The following is a 12214-nucleotide window of genomic DNA, read 5'->3' as shown; positions in this document are numbered from 1 at the left end:
ATATCTAAATGGAAAGGTAAATAAGTTCAATAATGAGAGAAAGTATGAGTATGGTAGAGGATAAAGCAATATTAGCTAGATTTTCCTAAAGGTAAATTGTTTTGTGGATTTTATTTTTGAAAATGTTACATACTTTACCTAATTATAATTCTAAAACAAAATTTAGTATATTTTCTGAGAATTAAGAAAAAAAGTAACAGATGACTGACTATAACTGTGTATAAAGGGATTCGTTAAAATTACCACATCCCAGGTGGTATAAACATAAGGATAAAAAGAAGTGCAAAACAAAAATCTTAAAGTGTTTTCATCAATGACTGTGTTGGTATAATGGTGGTATTATTTTGAGACTGTTATGTTTGTAGTGTGTGATGAATCGAAAAAGGAATTAGGTTAGTATCATTGAGATCGGGATTTTCAGAATGCAAAAAATAAGAAATTTATACAAGATTAAAGAAGTTAAGTTAAAATTCCAAGTCCTGAGTTTAAACTAAATATCAATGTGAGCTTATTAATTATTTTATCAAAAACTAGTATTCCCTGCTTTATTTCACTGAAAAGATCTAGAAACAATGACCAATCATAGCACTGATTATTATCTCTAAATATCATATCTCACTAAAATGAACTAGGACTCTTTGGAGAAGCAGCTGATTCTAGATCTAGAAATACCTGAAATGTACCTGGAGAATTTTGTCATTAACAAAACAACAACAATAACAATAACAACAAAAAGAAATTATCAAACAGTTCTGAATCGGAGTCAAATGACCAGGACCCAATTTATTTAAGCACTGCTGACAAAATTTGGGTCAATTTGAGCATGAATATAATAACATTAGAAGTGGATTAAAACATTTCAAATATATTTTAACCCATGAATTCATAATGAAACAAAATTAATTAAAAAGCTCATTAAGCACATTTGAAGGATGCTAGAGAACCAGTTATTTTTGGAAACCTGATAAAGAGAAAGAATCAGGAGTTTGTCTGCCTTTACTGTATAAGTTATGGCTCAGGATACCAAAATAGTTTATATGGGAAAACTAATCTCATTACAGAAGAAATTCAGGTAATGGGGCAGTTGAGAGGAACACGGTAAACACCACCATGGAATGCAATTTTCAAAACACGGACTTTGCAGAATCTACGGAGCAAATGGCCCAGTTTCTTCAAAGACCACATTGCAAGGAGGAAAAAAGGAACAAAGAGTTGGAACTTGCCATGATGGCAGACGGATGATTTCTGAATTTTCTGGTTTCACTCCATGCATTGCCAAAGTGTACACATGAATTTTCTTGCCATACCGGGTTTGGGAACAAATATTGAAGGCTTCTGATCCAAATTATAGAACATATTGGGAGGTGGCACCTCTTCAGTTGTGCCCTGATGTAACTAGAATAGTTACATAGACTGGCATCTGTTTTATGGATACCTTGGTAGTCCTGGCAACCAGCTTTCAGATGGACAGCATATCAAACATGAACAGTGTAGCTTAGTCTTTCAAAACAACATATTCTAATTAGAAGGGGTAATCATAAAGCAAAGGTTTTATCTTTTCTCTGTCCCTTTCTTTCTTATTTTTTTCTCTCGCCAGCTTCTTTGCTAGACTGTTTTGTGGAATAGCTGGTGTGATTTTAAAAAAAGAAGTTTATCAAACAATACACAAACAGACATAACTTTACAGGTAAATTGCCTAAAACCTGCTATTTATCTTTTAAATCCTATTTATTTTTCTAATGCACAAATAGAACATTTCTATAGAAATTTCAGAGTTCATGACTGTGTAAGAGCCTGCACTCCCAAGTTTTGGATGGCAGAAATGGTCTTCTGGAAGAGAGAAGGGCAATGCACAGTTCAGTTCCTCTGGGGTCTGAATTCATCCTGCTGTTGCTTTACCACTATTCTTGCGTCTTTTGTAATCTAGAAATTAGTAATGGGGCTCATATCAGGAAATTCATATCAATAAAAGTTAATTGATAACTATAATACAATTAAGGAGGTAAGACAATGACTATTCCTGTATCTCTATCTTCTAAAAAAGCCTGAAACAACTGAATCAGATAAAGAATTTTTAAAAATCTCACAAAAAACAAAAGCAAGAAAATGCCAATGCCCTGATTTTATAAAAAACAAAAACAAACAAAAAACCATCAAAACTTCTTATTTTGGAATGTTTGATTTATGGAGAAGTTGTAGTGATAGTACAGAATTTCCACACACACCTCACCCAGTTTTGCTGATTCCTAACATCCAACATTACTGTGATTTATTTGTCAGAATGAACACACTGAGATCTGTATATAACTATTAACTAAATTCTTGACTTTGTGTGGTTTTTGCTGGTTTTTCTATTAATATCCTCTTACAATGTGCTCTTGTTTTACAATGTCCATTACTACGTTAAATTTAGTTGTCATATTGAGAGGTGATAACGTGCTAGCAGCCCTCGCTCTTGGCACCTCTTTGGCCTTGGCGTCCACTCTGGCAGTGCTTGAGGAGTCCTTCCTCCCGCCACTGCACTGTGGGAGCCCCTCTCTGGGCTGGCCGAGACCAGAGCCAGCTCCCTTTGCTTGCGGGGAGGTGTGGAAGGAGAGGTGCTGGCGGGAATTGGGGCCGCGGTGCTCAGGGGCCAGTGTGAGTCCCGGGTGGGCCCAAGCTCCGCGGCCCGCACTCAGAGCAGCCAGGCAGTGAGGGGCTTAGCACCCGGGCCAGCAGCTGCAGAGAGTGTACTGGGTCCCCCAGCACCTCTGGCCTGACTGCACCATGCTCGAATTCTCGCTGAGCCTCAGCCGCCCTCCTTCAGGGCAAGGCTCGGGACCTGCATCCTGCCATGCCCAAACACCCGTGCAGTGGGCTCCCAAGCCTCCCTGACGGGCGCCGCCCTCTGCTCCATGGCACTCGATCCCATTGACCGCCAGAGGGCTGAGGAGTGCAGGTGCCTGCTGCAGGACTGGCGGGCAGCTCCACCCGCGGCCTTAGTGCAGGATCCACTAGGCAAAGCCAGTTGGGCTCCTGAGTTGGGTGGAGACTTGGAGAAACTTTATGTCTAGCTAAAGGATTGTAAATACACCAATCAGCACTCTGTGTCTAGCTCAAGGTTTGTAAATGCACCAATCAGTGCTCTGTGTCTAGCTAATCTAGTGGGGACTTGGAGAACTTTTCCGTCTAGCTGGAGGATTGTAAATGCACCAATCAGCACTCTGTGTCTAGCTCAGGGATCGTAAACACAGCAGTCAGCACCCTGTCAAAACGGACGATCAACTCTCTATAAAATGAACCAATCAGCTCTCTGTAAAATGGACCAAGCAGCTCTCTGTAAAATGGACCAATCAGCAGGATGTGGGTGGGGCCAGATAAGGGAATAAAAGCAGGCTGCCTGAGCTAGCCAGCGGCAAGCCGTTCTTGTGTCTTTCTACTGTGTGGGCGGTTTGTTCTCTCTGTTTTTACAATGAATCTTGCTGTTGTTCGCTGTTTGGATCTACTGCCACCTTTATGAGCTGTAACACTCGTTGCGAACGTCTGCAGCTTCAGTCCTGAGGTCAGTGAGACTGTGAACCTACCAGAAGGAAAAAACTCTGGACACGTCTGAACATCAGAAGGAAGAAACTTTGGACTCACTATATTTAAGAATTGTAACACTCGCCGCGAGGGTCTGCGGCTTCATTCTTGAAGTCAGTGAGACCAAGAACCCACCAATTCTGGACACAGTGTCGCCTCAGTCTCCTTAGGTATGTGACAATTTGTCAATCTTTGCTGTTTTTTTATAACATTGGTGGTTTTGAGGAGTACTGGCTACGTATTCTGTAGAATGTCTCATATTGGTGTGTCTGTTATTTTCTTAACGGTTAGACTGGGATTATGAGTGTTGGGAAATAAGAGTGTTGGGAAATAACATGACCGAATGCCCTTTTTGTCACATGATATGGGGTGACATCCACATGACATTACTGGTGATGTTCATCTTCATTACTTGGTTAAGATAGTGTTTTTCGAGTTTCTGTATTGTAAAGTTACTACTTTTCCTATTCCCACTCTATTCTTTGGAAATGAATGAGTCATTAAATCTAGTCCATCTTCAGGGAAGTGGGGTGTAGGGATTAGGTTTCACTCAGCAGATCTCTTACCCCCTCAAAGTATGCTTTCACTGAATTCACTAATGGTTAAATTATTGCAGAGTGGTTTTTCAATAAATGTGTGATCATTCACAGTTCATTTGAAATATCTTCTCAGTTTTTCCCCATAATAAAACACAGAAAATGTGTTCATACTTAATTGTTACTTATTTTCTCTAATTTTACTTGGAGCTCTGTACTGCATTGATAACTCTTTTTCCATATATAATGCGCACCACTATTTAATGCTGTTGCCGTTCTACTAACATCGTATTTACTTGCAAATAAGTCTCTTATCCATTTAACTTATGGTACATAGAGTCTTTATTTCTGTGAAATTGATAAGGAATTCTATTTTAGTACTGTCTGATCAAGGACTTTAAAATTAGCAAGCTTGAAAAGTGGACGGGTTTCATGCTAAACCTTTAAAATACTTCTAATGATGCAGTTAGAATTAAGAAGACTATTCCTACTATCACTCTTGCCATATAATATAGCATTGCAGATCACAGTCACTGAATTAAGACAAGAAAAGTGAATAAGATAAAAAGGTTGAATGTATGTGTCATTATTTGTAGACAGTAGTGTAATCTTAACAGAAAGATCAAAATAACCAATATGTGGACTATGAAATTGATAAAATAGCTCAAAAAATTAGTTGAATTCAGGGACATCATTTAAATCATGTTGATTTTCTTTTATACCTGCATTAACTAATTAGAAAATATAATAGAAAAATTTCATCAGTTATGTAATTGATGGAATATAAATGAAACATACAAAAATGTAAAAATACTTCATGAAGTATAATTTAAAACTTTATTAAAGACATTTAAAAACACTTAAATAAATGCAGAAATACAAAATATTCATGAATGAGATAAGCCATTAGTATAGCCATTAGTTCTTTGAAATTTCAATAATAATTTAGTGCAGTTACACTCACAATAAGTTTCTTTTTGCCCTGTTTCTTAGTGGATGGGTATTGACTTGATTCTGTATAAGAAAATAACAGAAAAATTACAAGAACTTTAAAAAGAAGGCCAAGGTAAAAGAACTTAATATCAGATATTATGAGGTATTACAGTGCTATGATGAGTAAAACTGTACAGTATTCAGAAAGTATTAGACAAATAGAAGAGTAGAACACAACGGGTCGAGAAACATACCTTCAGAGGTATTGCTACATAAGTCAGCTGTTGATAAAGTTACTTAATAAGTGGCTAATCATATGAAAAAAATTAGTTTCATGTTACACTGTTTACAAAAACGAGTTCTAGTTGTATTAAATAGCTAATAATGAATGTCAAACTCAAGATAATATTAACCAAAAAAGAATGTATTTAAAATTTTATTAAATTGTACTGAAATCCTTATACCAAAAAATAACGAAAATTGAAATGTTATAGCCAAATAACAAACCATAAGGAAATAGTCAATGTCTGTACATAAGATCTTTGTACTCAAAAGATAGGTATATTTTCTACAAACTTAACAGTGTAAAAAAACTGAGTTTAAAAATTAGCAAGAGAAATAATAGGTATTTCCTAAAATTAGGGTGTACTTTAGAGAGCACTGTAGCACAAATTTAATAAAACTAAATATATTATTTTTTATGACTCAACAATTCCACTTCCAGTTATATATTCCAGATACACTTTCATTTCTCTAGACCCGGAGATTTGTCCAAGAATATTTAGTGCCACATTATTCATAAAGTTGAAATGTTAAAAATATTTAAATGTTCATAGTGGTGGGAAATATAAATTATACTGCCTTCTTGCCACAAAATAGTATAAGAATAAAAGTTAGGAACTAGATTTATAATATTATCATTGATTGAGTTAAATATTATGTTGAAGTTAAAGAAAAGCTAAAATGAGAAATGTAAAAGCATTTATGTGTAGCTTTAAAAGCACACACAATAGTATTTGACAGTCATAAAGATATATTTTTAAGTTAAGTAGATATCTTTGAATGTTATGCATCTAAGTCAAGAAATGAAAACATTGAATGCATAAAAATTAGAGGATATGAGAACAAAACCAATTGTTTTGTCTAGAATAATTTTGCTGAGAACTAGGTTTCATCAGAATAAGTCACTGTGGTGCTGTGAGGGTCAGCCACTAAACAAATAAAACACCGATTGCCAATTTGCTTCTATAGCATGAATTATTTTTTTAAAATTGAATTCCTGGCTCCATTTTCTCACATGAAGAGTGATTAAAAGGCTGAGTGCTTTACAGCATGACACAAGTACTGTAAAAATTTGTATGTCTGTAAAAATTCAGATGTGCATATCAGAACCCTTTTTCAGTGCTCAGTTCATTGTTACAGGTAGTTTCTTGAAAGATCTGAGTGCAAAAGTTGAAAGTCAGTGTAATGTAGGGTGTAAGGTCATGGACCCTTTGGCTGCACTGCCTGGATTCAAATCCCAGCCCTGCCACCCACTAGTCATATTGGTGTGGGATAGTTTGTTAAAATAGCTGGGGCTTATCTTCCTTAGCTGAAAATGGTGGTAGATAAGTACCTAACTTATGTGGTGATGATTAAAATAGTTTATAGAGTACTCAGAAGAGTATGTAGCACATAGTAAACACCATATATAGAGTCAATATTATTATGTTTTACATATATAATTTTTCTTATTCTAAGATGCTCAAGAAAACTAGGAATTTGACTGTAAGCTTGAACAACCTTAGGACTGAGGTTGTATTTCCAATAGGTCACATGGTGGTTGTCAGGTAGGAGACATTAAATAGATGTTGATAATTTAATAGAGCAGAGCCACATAGTATAGTAGCTGGAGATAATATAATAAATATGCCTTGAATAAGAGTGGAAAAATCTCATAGCTTTTATAAAGAAGATTTATTACAACATAAGACGCAGGTACAAGGTTTAAATATCTATGTCGCTAGCCATTTCTGGCTAAAGTATGACGAACTTCGGTATTGAGGGATCCGATGTTGAAACAAAGACAGGCATAACTTTGCAATCATACAGACTAGGGCATTTACTGTCAGGGAAACCTTAGATAATTCATTTTATCTCTCTGCTTAGCTGTAAGAATGAGAATCAAAGGTAAAGTGCAGAGCTGTTATCATTCTAGCTACAGTTTCTGGTGAGGTGGCAGCTCAAATTATTTGTTTGATTTTGTAGTCGAAATTGATCTCAGCCATACAACAAATTCATCTACAAATTAATGCACAAAGTGATTTTCAAATCACTTTTTAAAAAACTTTGTTATTCAGGTATTATTTCTAGCAGAAATATTTGTTTGAATAAATTCTATTACTTGTCTCATCATTGCTTTGTCTCTCTCTGCAATCATATATGCCTATTAAAAAGTAAAAGGGAAAACAAACGATCGGTCCTCCAAACAAGAGTGTTTATTTCTCTGTTCTAGATCAGTGGTTCTCTAAGCAACTTCTGTATCCATTAGAATGACTTGAGGGAACTTCTTTAAAAATACAGATTCCTGCCTTCACTTAAAAGAAAAAAAATCTCCCTAACTGGTTATTTTTATGTACACCAAAATAGGAGAATTGTTACCCCTGATGAGAGAACTAATGAGATAATAATTTCTTAAATCTGGTAAAATTAGAGACATTAGGAAGTGTAGCCGTATATTAAAAAACTCAGTTATCTTCCACACCCTGTTTCTCTTCTGTTCTCTTCTCTCCCTTCTACCTCTTTAGCGTACTATTTCTCCAACTTCTCTTTCAATCTCTTTTCTCTTCCAAACTCATCTTTCTTAGAATCCTGGCTTACTGGCCAGCATAGTACACTTTCCAGTGTCCTAGTTTTTACCTTTTACCCTGATTATAATTTGCTGCATTTTTAACACACACACACACACACACACACACACACACACACACACACACACACAATTGTTGCTAGCCTTTGTGGAACCATGGCACAGAAATCTACTTATGTAGTTTATGAAATAATTTAGTGAAAATATACACATATAATCATGTAAATGTTGGAGTTGAAATGGATCACTTAAGGGCTCAAGAAGACCATAGCTAGAAGGTGGTTCTGGATTTATGGTGTATCTAGGATTCTTGGCAGTAAGATTTGGGTATTGGACATAGTAGGACCCAGGACTGTCAACAGTATTATTTCATTCTGTATTGTCAAGCAACCTTCTCCTCACCTTCTCCAAGGTTTTAGCTCTCTCATGCCTTGTACATGGCTTTGACTTGCCCAGATCATGACTTTTCTTCACAGCATTTTCCCAGCTTCTGTCTCACTACCAACTGCCAAGACTTCCTTATCTTGTTCTAGTTCAAAGTTTGAAGGAGTGTGATGGCAGAGATAAGCTTTCTGAAATAGTTCATACCACACACAGCTTACAGTACCGTCTAAGCTCTGACTACCCTGACTTAGGGCTCCCCCACTTCTCTGTCAGCTGTCCTTATGCTGTAGGAAAACAGGATATGGAAGGTTTTTCTTTAGCAGTAGCCTGAGGAAAAAACTATCTTACAAAGAGAAGCAGCCTGGACACTAATTATGAACAGCTTATCCACACTGTCATTAACCTCTTTTCTGACAAGCATCAGGCTTTTGGGATGTAAATATGGAAAATGCTTCTATGTTACCTATAAAATATCAGGAGGCTGAGTATGTCTGTGTACAAGAGTTATTTGCAAAGCTTTTTAGGATCCTCATGTCTGGAAGGAGTGGGCAGAATGCTACACTGCATGTGATGTGACTTGAGGACCACCGGAATGCCTTCTGCCCCACCCCAAATCTTTCTTTGTTCTTCTTCTACTAGGCTGTTATTTTCTTATACCCATGGGTATGGAATTTTTCTCCAAGAGTATGTCTGTCAAAATGGCAATAAAAGCTTTATGATAGAGAGAGGTGAGTACTCTTTCGTCTTTGCAACCATACTTTTCAATGCTTTCTTGGATAATATTTAGTGTGGATGGTGCATTGTTTCCTAATAGCTTTCTGGTCTGAGAACTACTGAGGATAAGGATTTCATTTTGCTCATCTATTTGTTCTCGGCATTTTAGTACAGTACCTGTCATAGAAAATTCGCATTCAAAGCACACTGAAATAAATGCAATGAAAGAATAAATAATTTCCAGTCACTCACTAATGTTTTGAACAATAATTTGTTTAGTATCATAGATTAGCTATAGAAGTATGCATGGAGAATGAGACAAGAGCAGGTAAATGTTCATAGGTTAAAGGTAGATAGATTGAGCTTAGATTTAAGGAATGCATTTCCATAAGGGGCTTTTAAATTCTTGGGCATGGCAGGAGAGTATTCAGAACTGGAGGGAGGGGTAAGTGGAGTTCAATGAAAGAAGGAAAATACTTCAGAACTATTTAAAAATAAGGTCTTAATTTTACTAGAAATTTGCAAGCCCAGAGATGAAAATATTGAAATATTACCCCTAATTAAACTTCATTTTATAGTTCAGAAAATATGTCCTAACAATCTACTCCAAAGGGAGCAATCAGTAATGATAATCCCAGAGTTTAAGGTCATTAGTAAAATTAAAATAGGGCACAGAAAAAAGACAAATGAAAGACAGGCCTGCTTTTCTATGATTTTCTTAAATACAAAATAAAGTTTAGTTTTCTTTTTTTTTTTTGAGACGGAGTCTTGCTCTGTTGCCAGGCTGCAATGCAGTGGTGCGATCTCGGCTCACTGCAACCTCTGCCTCTCAGGTTCAAGCAATTCTCCTGCCTCAGCCTCCCACGTAGCTGGGACTACAGGTGCCCACCACCACGCCCAGCTTAGTTCTTGTATTTCCAGTAGAGATGGGGTTTCACCATGTTGGCCAAGATGGTCTTGATCTCTTGACCTCGTGATCCGCCTGCCTCGGCCTCCCAAAGTGCTGGGATTACAGGCGTGAGACACCACGCCTGGCCTACTTTGGTTTTCTTTAGGCTTATTTTGGTCTATTATTGTGTTACTGTTGTCTAGTTTAAAAAATGGGATAACATTCAGTACCTCACACTCAGATACCACCCCATCTTTGTCAAGGGATTATTGGCATGTTGAGTAATTATTTCAACAAAAACTGTTTAAGGCATTCAATTATCTTTCTGTGTCAGGTATTGGAGGTTTTGTCACTATGAATAATCTTTAATTATTTAACAGTGTGTATTCTTGAATAATATATAATTAACAAAATTTGCTAATTAATGTGCTCAGTGAGAGAAAACTCCTCTTAAACCTGTGTGGGCTAAAAATGAAGAGAAACTGAAACAATCTCATTTCTGTGGGAAACAATGTACTAATAATTCTGTTTTTATTTAAATCTGCTGATGTCATTTCACTGTCATAGATTTTACCTTTGATAATGATCCATCTACTTGCTTTCTATGAAAATTAATCTCTGGCGGCCAGGTGCGGTGACTCACGCCTGTAATCCTAGCAGTTTGGGAGGCCAAGGCGGGCGGATCACGAGGTTAGGAGATCAAGATCATCCTGGCTAACACAGTGAAACCCCGTCTCTACTGAAAATACAAACAATTAGCCAGGCATGGCGGCGGGTGCCTGTAGTCCCAGCTGCATGGGAGGTTGAGGCAGGAGAATGACGTGAACCCGGGAGGTGGAGCTGGCAGTGAGCCAAGATCGTGCCACTGCACTCTAAGCTGGGCGACAGAGCGAGACTCCGTCTCAAATTTTAATCTCTGGCAAAAAATTAAAAAAAAAGTGTATGCTTTTGAAGTTATTTGGAAAGTCTTCTTTTCTGAGTGAAAATAAAACATCTTTAGTCACCAATTATGTTTGTAACATTGGAGAGTGCAGAAAGTACGTGATACTCTGTTGTATAGGATCTAATATTAGATGGTAAAAAAAATTTCCCCAGGTAACATCCGTATATTTTTATTGTAAAAGAAATGCATATAAACTGTAGAAAAAAAGTTAAACATTACAAAATAGAGGATAAATTCTTATAGCCTTAAGCTATCCATCTCTGGCAGTATCATATAGTGCTTAGAGAAATATAAACTAGGATTAACTTTCTGTAAGATAATTTATCCTTTATCTTTGAAAGGTTCATTTTTTTTAACCCAGCTGTAAGTATGGCTCTCTTTTATGTAAAAAGGAATCAAAAGAACTTATTAATTCATTTTCTAGTAAATTCAGGGTGGTTAGAAAATGTCAAGGGATCAATAACTCATCATGTTAATAATATATAGTCTCTTTTTCATTACCAATTTTTTCAAGAGTGCTCAATATTTTCTACTTACGCCTCCACACAGTCCTAACAATGTGCTTTCTATTTTCATTACTTCACTGAGATTTCTCACCGAAGAACTCTTTAATTATCTGAACTAGAGGCCTACTCATTTTCTTTACTTGCCCATAATATTTTTGTAATTCTGGGACTTAGGACCTTTCTTCCATTATGGAAAATATCTTCTCCACTGTCTTCCAGGATAACGTATGGCATTGTCCTATCTCCGTGACCTGCTGTGCTTCCAAGTAAACTCTTTTTTCTCTCATAAGTATTCCCTCACCCCCACACTTTAGATACATTATCTCATTTAAGTCTTACAACACTCTACAAGGAGTTCTCGAGCTCATATTTTTGTTTCCCTAGTAGAAAAACACTGCTAAAAACTATGCTTAGACTTTCACCTCTTAAAAGCTGGTTTCCAATGCTTTCCACACCCGCCCCCCCCACGTTGATCAACACATGTGTAGTTTTAGAAATCAGCAAATGTTCTGAGGGAGTAAAGTGGTAAATGTAGGACTCACCTTATTGTGTTACTTTCTATTAGGGATATTGATCCCTCAAATTCTTAACTGCTTTGGTTGCATCCTGACACATGCAAAGCTATTAAAAATCACATATTTTGTTTTGTTTTATAGTGGTTTCGAGAAGGAGATTTGGTTTGATTCAAGCTGTTCTATCTAGGCCAGAAAGGGAAGTTCTCAGCAGTGTTGCTCTAGTGGACCACCTGACGACTCTATATTACTGGTCCATGGTGAGATCAGAAGCTTGTGCCAGGATATATACCAACACTGCTTCCTCCATCTAAAAATTCTTATATGTCCCCCACCCTATAAATGTTAGCTGCACCAAACAATTTGCTTTCCTTACATGCCTTAGTTG

General features: G+C 36.7%; 1 protein-coding gene across 29 annotated transcripts in view; it reads left to right on the top strand.

Annotated features, from left to right (window-relative positions):
- The first annotated feature begins 3490 nt into the window (after window positions 1-3490).
- The window catches only part of LOC105464832 (putative uncharacterized protein encoded by LINC00269), a 54196-nt gene continuing 45472 nt past the window's right edge, over window positions 3491-12214 (top strand). For 13 of the 29 annotated variants that reach the window (XR_011611603.1, XR_011611599.1, XR_011611598.1 and 10 more), the window contains exon 1: window positions 3656-3731. The gene's annotated coding sequence lies outside the window, so the exon portion shown is untranslated. Of the gene's footprint in view, window positions 3732-8901; window positions 8991-12214 lie in introns of all 29 variants that reach the window. The other 16 variants (XR_011611608.1, XR_011611606.1, XM_071076507.1 and 13 more) reach the window with 10 other exon arrangements.

The sequence above is a fragment of the Macaca nemestrina genome, chromosome 13 (genome assembly GCF_043159975.1).
Source record: "Macaca nemestrina isolate mMacNem1 chromosome 13, mMacNem.hap1, whole genome shotgun sequence".
Taxonomy (NCBI): Eukaryota; Metazoa; Chordata; class Mammalia; order Primates; family Cercopithecidae; genus Macaca; species Macaca nemestrina.
Note: the sequence above shows the minus strand (reverse complement) of the source record. Positions and strands in the feature narration are given on the sequence as shown.